Genomic DNA, 9,654 nt, shown 5'->3' on the forward strand with positions numbered 1-9,654 from the left:
GAGACACAGATGTAGAGAGAGATGGGCAGAGAGGTGGAGAGAGACACAGATGTAGAGAGAGATGGGTAGAGAGGTGGAGAGAGACACAGATGTAGAGAGAGATAGGCAGAGAGGTGGAGAGAGACACAGATGTAGAGAGAGATGGGCAGAGAGGTGGAGAGAGACACAGATGTAGAGAGAGATGGGCAGAGAGGTGGAGAGAGACACATATGTAGAGAGAGATGGGCAGAGAGGTGGAGAGAGACACAGTTGTAGAGAGAGATGGGCAGAGAGGTGGAGAGAGACACAGATGTAGAGAGAGATGGGTAGAGAGGTGGAGAGAGACACAGATGTAGAGAGAGATGGGCAGAGAGGTGGAGAGAGACACAGATGTAGAGAGAGATGGGCAGAGAGGTGGAGAGAGGCACAGAAGTAGAGAGAGATGGGCACAGAGGTGGAGAGACACACAGATGTAGAGAGAGATGGGCAGAGAGGTGGAGAGAGACACAGATGTAGAGAGAGATGGGCAGAGAGGTGGAGAGAGACACAGATGTAGAGAGAGATGGGCAGAGATGGATGTAGGGAAAAGGGAAGAGCTAAAGGACTCCCATTACACCCTTTCACACCAAACGCAGGTGAAAATACAGGGCAGGAGAACTGGTTTCTATGTTTGTGTGTGCGTGTGTGCGTGTGTGTGTGTGTGTGTGCGTGTGTGTTTAGTGATGCGCGGGTCAGCTGTTTATGTTTACTTGCTAGGTGAAAAGCTGAGCCCCACACCTGACCCTAACCCGCAAATATAGAACATGCGCTGTACAGTCAGAGATGGTGGTGATATTTTGTGTTTCTACTTATATTATCTGACATTTTGGCAGGATATTTGTTAGTCAACTTACATTCAGCTTTTCTTCGACCATTTCTTGTTGCCCTAGAAGACTAATTAAACCCTTTCTCACCAGAATAATGGAATAAATTGATCAAATGAATGCTTCAATCTAGTTGACATTGGTTGAGTGTGTTTTCCTCTTTCATCTCTGCTTATCTCAGCGAAGACGTTTAGGGACCGGGGGAGAAAACGCAATAAAAAAAACTACGGGAAAGATTTTCTGTGCAACATTTTCTAATGACATCAGTTTGACAGGTTTTAAGGAAATTAAAAGCTGCTAAAACGATAAACATGTTTTTGATACAGTTCGTTTTGGATGCTATATTATATGCGGTTGAAATACTATCAGCTTTAATGCTGGTAAAGATAGCAGCTTTACAGACGGTCCTTAACCGCACATTCATTTTTTCAAGATGCTGAAATAAATAAATCATATTTCTCCACTCCTGTTCCTGAGTCAAAATATACATCTGATGTTTTATTTTACTGCAAGAAACGGTTCATTCTGCCACTTCACCAAATCTTCACTTTTCTGGCCCTTCCTTCTATACATTTTTCAACTCTTAATTTTTTCATGTTATTTAATTCAACTCCGACGTTGTCCTTTTTGCCTCAGTGGATCGACATTACATTTTTCTCCCCGTGTTCCCAAAATAATTTGGCAATTGACGCCAAGTTAGGTCTTAAAGCTTAGGCTTACGCACTAAAGCAATACACAAATAATGAAAGAAGAACCTGAATGTAGCCTATAGATATGAATTGTACAATAATTATACAATTATGGATTTTTAATTAATTGTTTTCTCTTTATTCAAGCCGCACGTCTTTCATTCACACAGTATTTCGTGACCCTAACCGCGGGGACTACAGGTCATGAGTCAACCTAATGTGTGTGTGTGTGTGTGTGTGTGTGTGTGTGTGTGTGTGTGTGTGTGTGTGTGTGTGTGTGTGTGTGTGTGTGTGTGTGTGTGTGTGTGTGTGTGTGTGTGTGTGTGTGTGTGTGTGTGTGTGTGTGTGTGTGTGTGTGTGTGTGTGCGTGTGCGTGTGCGTGTGTGTGTGTGTGTGTGCGTGTGCGTGCGTGTGTGTGTGTGCGTGTGTGTGTGTGAATGTGTATGTGTGTGTAAATCATGCATGTGCGTGTGTGTGTTTGCGTCGATGAGTGTTTTTTGCGTCTGCGTGTGTGAATGTGAGTCTCCCTAGTTCTGTGTGGGTCCTATTCTAAACCCTGGGAGAGGATAAGCACATTCAGTGATCAACAGGGCAGCAAAGTGATAGTGGGGGCTGCTCACTACTTCAATAGTAAAGCTGAAAACCACACAGCACTGCAACACACAACTACACTACCGTTTTCTTCAGTTTCCTGGACCTGAGCTGATGGCTCACTCATTGGCACAGATCCAGGATCAGCTTCACCTCCCCAAGTTCTATCCGTAGCTCCAAACAGCTACAGGTGTGCGATAACAACAGTCAGCGTAAGACATATGACTCAGACAGGAGACAAGAGTACAGCAATGTTGGCCTCCTCCGCCATGCTGAGTCTATAGCAGGGGTCCTGACCTCTCACCTCTGCCTCCTACCATACTCCCACACCACATCCACTGGTGAGGCCCTGCTGATTCCCTTTCTCCTCACATAGAGAGACAACACACACACACAATGAAAATCATGCAGATATCATGCGCATGCTCACACACAGTACGTATACACACAGGTACGAGAGAGAGAGAGAGAGAGAGAGAGAGAGAGAGAGAGAGAGAGAGAGAGAGAGAGAGAGAGAGAGAGAGAGAGAGAGAAAGTGTGTGAGAGAGAGAGAGAGAGAGAGAGAGAGAGAGAGAGAGAGAGAGGGAGGTAGCTATTTCAGACATAATTGAGAGTATGTTACCCGAAGAAGAAAAAACTGTCAAGATGACCCCCTTTCATTCAGTCTTGCATTTAAAAAAAATGTGTGTCTTGCTAGCATACGCCTTTTTCTACATCCAGTTGTGCAGGTGAGAGTAGGGGTGTGCAGATGTGGGTGGGGATATATTTTAATAAATCTATTGAATATACACCATCACAAAGAAACGTAAACATAATTAACATCATTTTTAAACATAATACTGTGGTCTGTTCATTGAATTTAAAGTACAGGGATTGTTTCCCTCTTCACATATCAGATGTATAACATTTTAGAAAGCAGGTAAAAAGAAGACGGTATTGGAAAGTGGGCGGAATTTTGACTCGGTATAAAACGCATAAGAGAGAGAGAGAGAGACAGAGAGAGACAGAGACAGAGAGATGGAGAGAGAGAGATGGAGAGAGAGAACACGAGAGAGAGACAGAGAGAGAGAGAGAGAGACAGAGAGATGGAGAGAGAGAACGCGAGAGAGAGACAGAGAGAGAGAGAGACAGAGACAGAGAGAGATGGGGAGAGAGAACACGAGAGAGAGACAGAGAGAGAGAGACAGAGACAGAGATAGAGAGAGAGAACACGAGAGAGAGAACGCGAGAGAGAGACAGAGAGACAGAGACAGAGAGAGATGGAGAGAGAGAACACGAGAGAGAGACAGAGAGAGAAAGCAAGACAGAGAGAGATGGGGAGAGAGAACGCGAGAGAGAGAGACAGAGAGAGCGACAGAGAGAGATGGAGAGAGAGAACGCGAGAGAGAGACAGAGAGAGAGCGACAGAGAGAGATGGAGAGAGAGAACACGAGAGAGAGACAGAGAGAGAAAGAAAGCGACAGAGAGAGATGGGGAGAGAGAACGCGAGAGAGAGAGACAGAGAGAGCGACAGAGAGAGATGGAGAGAGAGAACGCGAGAGAGAGAGAGAGAGACAGAGAGAGAGAGAGCGACAGAGAGAGAGAAGGAGAGAGAGAAGGCGAGAGAGAGACATCGAGAGAGAGAGAGCGACAGAGAGACTGAGAGAGACGGAGAGACAGAAAGACAGAGAGAGACTGACAGAGACAGAGAGAGACAGAGATGTGGCCTGAGTGTATCATCTGGGCTTATGTACTTTACATGAACTTTCTTTATCGAGGTCTTTTAAAATCTCAGAGAGGGTTCTAGTTGGCTCTGCTAAAACAACACCATAGAAGTTACTTTGTGTTTTGGTTGAATCAAACTTTGACTGGGTGTCAAAGGTGATTGACGTTTGTAATATAGGTCCCATATTAAATATGAAAATAGTTTTAATATTATGTAATGGTTCAAGAGAATGAGGAGATGTATATATTATGTAATGTGGTGGATGTAGGTGGATGTGTATATGTGTCTGAGTAATCACAGTGTACAGTATCACCCCATCTCCTGATATAGCTGTCAAGGTGTTAGTGTGTAACACTGACCACAACACACCTGACTGCTCCAGATAATTGCTGCTATTCCAGGTGACTACGGAAATCAACACATTACACTTTCTGTTCCTGAACTGCTGTAACCTTGGTGATGACAGGCTCTTCGCGGGCTCTGGTCTCCATGGTGATAGACAGAACCATACGGTATGTTTGACTGTTACTGACAGTTTGTTACCATAGCTATTTGGAGAAAACACTGATCATCCCTGGCCAGAAGTCTCTCTCTCTCTCTCTCTCTCTCTCTCTCTCTCTCTCTCTCTCTCTCTCTCTCTCTCTCTCTCTCTCTCTCTCTCTCTCTCTCTCTCTCTCTCTCTCTCTCTCTCTCTCTCTCTCTCTCTTTCTTCGTCCCCTCTCTCTGGCTCTATCACTTCCCTTTTCCTTCCTCTCTTCCCACTCTTTCTCTTTACATATCTCCCTACCTTCCTCCCTCTTCTCCCTCTTCCTCTTACCAGCAACCATTCATGTCCCTTCCTCCCTCTCTCTCTCTTTCTACCCACCTCTTCTACTCTCACCCTCCCTCTCTCTGTCTCCCTGGTAAGCGGGTCACTGATCTCATAGCGCAGGAGTTCTGCTCACACCAGGTGCTCTGAGCTTGGCTAATCTAGTCGGATTTGACTGCTGTTTGCGTGTGTCACAGAACCGCATGGGGGGTTACAGCTTGCTAGAGGGTGCTGGTACAGTTTGACATGGAACACATAGCCTATAGGCCTAAGTGCAAATAATGAGCATCTCTGGATACTATCCTGTGGTGATGCGGTTATTTGCATGAGTAATGCATCTCAATTAACATCGAATCAAATGTTATTCGTCGCCGAATTAAACAGGTGTAGACCTTAAAGTGAAATACTTACTTACGAGTCCTTAACCAAGAATGCAGAGTTTAAAAAAATCTGCTTAAGAAACCAAAGGAAAAATAGTGACACGATAAAATAACAATAACAAAGCTATGCACAAGGGGGGTCGGTACCAAGTCAATGTGCAGGGGTACAGGTTAGTCGAGGTAGTTGAGGTAATATGTACATGTTGGTAGGGTTGAAGTGATTATGCATAGATAATAAACAGAGAGCAGCAGCAGCGTATGTGAAGAGTGTGAAGGAATGTGTGTGTGTGTGTGTGTGTGTGTGTGTGTGTGTGTGTGTGTGTGTGTGTGTGTGTGTGTGTGTGTGTGTGTGTGTGTGTGTGTGTGTGTGTGTGTGTGTGTGTGTGTGTGTGTGTGTGTGTGTGTGTCAGTGTAGTATGTGTGTGTGTGTGTGTGTGCGTGCGTGCGTGCGTGTGTGTGTGTGTGTGTGTGCGTGCGTGTGTGTGTGTGTGTGTTGGAGTGTCAGTGTAGTATGTGTGTGTGTGTGTGTGTGTGCGTGCGTGCGTGCGTGTGTGCGTGCGTGTGTGTGTGCGTGCGTGTGTGTGTGTGTTGGAGTGTCAGTGTAGTATGTGTGAGTGTGTGGTTAGAGCTCAGTGAGTGCACATCGAGCCTGTGCAAAGAGTGTTAGTGTAAAAGTTTTAAAAAATATGAATAAAATAATGGGGTCAATGCAAGTAGTCTGGGTAGTTATTTGATAACTGTTCAGCAGTCTCATGCATTGGGGGTAGAAGCTGTTCAGGAGCCTGTTTGTCTTAGACATGGAGCTCCAGTGCCGCTTGGCATGCGGTAGCAGAGAGAACCGTCTATGACTTGGGTGGCTGGAGTCTTTGGGCCTTCCTCTGACACCACCTGGTATAGAGGTCCTGGATGGCAGGAAACTCGGCCCCACTTATGTACAGGGCTGTACCCTCTATAGTGGCTTGCTGTCGGATGCCGAGCAGTTGCCGTACCAAGCGGCTATGCAAACAGTCAGGATGGTCTCGATGGTGCAGCTGTAGAACTTTTTGAGGATCTGAGGACCCATGCCAAATTTTTTCAGACTCCAGAGGGGGAATAGACGTTGTCATGCCCTCTTTACGACTGTCTTGGTGTGTTTGGACCATGATAGGTCCTTTGTGATATGGACACCAAGGAACTCAGCAATGTGAGTGGGGGCATACTCGGCCCTCCTTTTCCTGTAGTCCACGATCATCTCCTTTCTCTTGCTCACTTTGAGGAAGAGATTGTTGTCCTGGCAGCACACTGTCAGGTCTCTGACCTCCTCCCTGTAGGCTGTCTCATCGTCGTCAGTGATCAGGCAGTCATGTGTGAACAGGGAGTACAGGAGGGGACTAAGCATTCACCCCTGAGGATGGCCCCCGTCCATGACACAAATATGACAACAATTCAACCAGTCACAGGAGCATAGGGGCAGGATATGATGCTATATGTTATTTACATGTATCATTGAGGATGGGTGATAAACAATGTTTGTGTGTGTGTGTGTATGTGTCATCATCAAAGCCCAAAGCCCACTCCATGGTTTGCTATACTTCTGATACAGCATGGTATGACTGTTAGGGGGTGCAAATCTGATCAAATAAAACTCCATCGGATGACAGCTAAATGTCAATGAAGGAAAAGAACAACGCCCCCATGCTAAAATGTCAGCAGAGACATTAGAATAACTCAAGTAGAAGCTACTGAGGGGAGGATGGCTCACAATAATGGCTGAAACGGAACAAATGGAATAGTCCCCACAAGGTTAAAAGCTTTTTCTAGGAGGTTTCTATGGTTCGTTTTAGGGTTAGGTTTAGGTTTATGGCTAGTGGTTATGGAAATTAGGATTTTGAATGGGACTAAATTGTGTCCCCCCACAAGGTTAGTCATACAAAACTCTGTGTGTTGTGTCTACGAGAGAGAGAGAGAGAGAGAGAGAGAGAGAGAGAGAGAGAGAGAGAGAGAGAGAGAGAGAGAAAGGAGGTCTGCTATAGTACTCTCCATACAGAGGAGAGGGTGAGGAATTTTCATTTTTTTATTTTACCTTTATTTAACATGGGCAAGTCAGTTAAGAACAAATTCTTATTTCAATTAAGAATAGGAACAGTGGGTTAACTGCCTTGTTCAGGGGCAGAATGACAGATTTGTACCTTGTCAGCTCGGGGATTCAGTCTAGCAACCTTTCAGTTACTGGCCCAACACTCTAACCACTAGGCACCTGCCGCCCCAGTAAAGGAAGAGGAGAGTTCGGAGGAGAAGAGTAGGTTCCCATTTCCCACTCTGCTGAGTGGCTGACCTGGATGTAATTAGCCAAGTCATATTTTTAACTGATACTGTGTAAAAGCCAGCTTAAGGAGCCATAGCTGCCCTATTTATACCCCCGGGGCTGACGGCCTGTACCACTACACAGGGGGATTTTCTCCCAGAACTGTTCTAAGCCTGCTTTAGGCTGTACCAATGAAGATTCACAGTAGTTAGCGAGGCTATACGTTACAGCCCTTACTCGCTCTCTCTCTCTCTCTCTCTCTCTCTCTCTCTCTCTCTCTCTCTCTCTCTCTCTCTCTCTCTCTCTCTCTCTCTCTCTCTCTCTCATGACACTATTCGTCTCCTTCCATCTCCCCCCCCCCACTCTCTGCCTCATCCCTCTTCCTTTCTCACTCTTTCTCTCTCTCTGTCTCCCTTCTCACACTCTCTATGAGCACTATGCTGTGTCTCTTAGCACACATTTGTGCAATTGTACTGATCCACTGTGTGCCTGCCTCTGTCCCTATAGGCCTAGATTATGAGAGTGTGTTTGTGTGGATTCATGCATCTTTGAGCATGTGTTTAAACAGTACATACATGTGTGTAAAGGTGTTTCTGACTGTGTGTGTGTGTGTGTGTGTGTGTGTGTGTGTGTGTGTGTGTGTGTGTGTGTGTGTGTGTGTGTGTGTGTGTGTGTGTGTGTGTGTGTGTGTGTGTGTGTGTGTGTGTGTGTGTGTGTGTGTGTGTGTGTGTGTGTGTGTGTGTGTTAATAGTAACTCCTGAGGGGATCAGCCTCAGCGGCGATCAGGCTGTGCTGGCTCATCCTGTTTGAGAATGGGTCAGGACCTCGAAGACTGACCTGGCCTGTAGCCCAACCAGCTATCTCCCATATCACCCTGGCCACTCTCAGGATTACCTCAGGCACCCTGCAGAGTAAGCCACCACACACAGGGAGGGAGTAGTACTCTCTCACACACATGCACAGACACAATCACATTCACATCCACCTTCACATACTTAGTCAAAGGACCCAAATGCAGTCTGCATTCCCTCTATCCTCTCCTCTCTCTTCTCTCTGACTCCGCCCCTCCTCTCCTCTACGGATGGAGAGCTCTGTTACATTCAGCAACATATTTCTGCTGCATCAGATCCCTACTCTGTGCTGAAACGTGATTAGACACCAGATACCCGCAACTCATCAGGGAGAACAATACAAAACATTCTCATTCAAACTCGTTTTAAAAAAGCCCTTTGACCCATCTGGTTTGGGTTGAGTCATTTGACCTTCCTTGCCACTCTAAGAACTCGATGTCTGACTGACAGTTAGAGTGGAATAACACCTTTGTGGGTCATGCCATTCATGATGGCCAGAACATGATGTTTTCCATTGGATTGTGTGTTAGTGATGCACAGGTTGACTCATGACCCGCAGTCACTGCGGTTATATCCGTGGGGCGGGTTTAGAGTCATGAAATATTGGATTAAGGGTGAGTGGATGGTGGGCAGGTTGAATAAAGAGAAAGCAATGCATTCAAACCCATGAATGTGTCATTCGGTGTACAGTTCATAGCCTACATTTCATTTTTTTTTTTTTATCTTTAATCATCTTTATCTGCCATTAGTGCGTAGCCTAAGCCTAAGGCCTAACTGTAGCGCGGCAATGTGGCCAAATTCATTTGGGAACTTGGGCAGAAAAAGTTTTTAAAAAAGGACAATGTTAGAGTTGAATTCAGTAAGATGAAAAGCTGCCAAAGTGTGAGTTGAAAATAAAAGGCGAGGGCCAGAGTGGTAGTCTAAAGGGCGGGAAAGCTTTGGTGAAGTGCTGAAAGAGGATGAGAGCACTGCAGGATATGTTGTGATGGTTGTGGTGCGCTATACAAGCGTGGCAATCACAAGACCGGGGAATGGCACGTCAAGGGAACTGTACTGGTCCAATGGAATAGTAGCCTAGCTGAAATCTGGACACTGACGGTCGGTCTAGAACCTCTCACATAGCCTGGTATTAACTGGTGCCGAACTAAAATCATACAGCAAATGTACGTTTTGACTCAGGAACAGGATTGGAGAAATGTGTTGCATTCAACGTCTTACCAGAATGAATGTGCTCTTAGGGACCGTCTGTAAAAAGCGGCGGTTTTATCTTAATTAGCATTTTAAAAAAGCTCACAGTATTTCAACCACATAAAATATGCATCCAGGTCAAACTGAAATCTTATTAAAAACATGTTGGGTAGTTTTAACAGCTATTAATGTCCTTAAAACCGATCAAACTGATGCCATAACATTTTGCATGGAAAATCTTTCCAGTTTCTTTTACGGTAATTGCATTTTCTCCCCGGTCCCTAAATGTCTTTGCTGCACGAGAGAAGCTGAGATA

At 45.5% G+C, this 9,654-nt stretch overlaps 1 protein-coding gene across 3 annotated transcripts in view; it reads left to right on the forward strand.

Annotated features, from left to right (window-relative positions):
* LOC118361390 (ataxin-1-like) overlaps positions 1-9,654 on the forward strand; it is a 45,000-nt gene that overhangs the window by 23,048 nt on the left and 12,298 nt on the right. The gene's annotated exons all lie outside the window — the stretch shown is intronic.

This window comes from Oncorhynchus keta, chromosome 28, assembly GCF_023373465.1.
Source record: "Oncorhynchus keta strain PuntledgeMale-10-30-2019 chromosome 28, Oket_V2, whole genome shotgun sequence".
In the NCBI taxonomy this organism is placed as follows: Eukaryota; Metazoa; Chordata; class Actinopteri; order Salmoniformes; family Salmonidae; genus Oncorhynchus; species Oncorhynchus keta.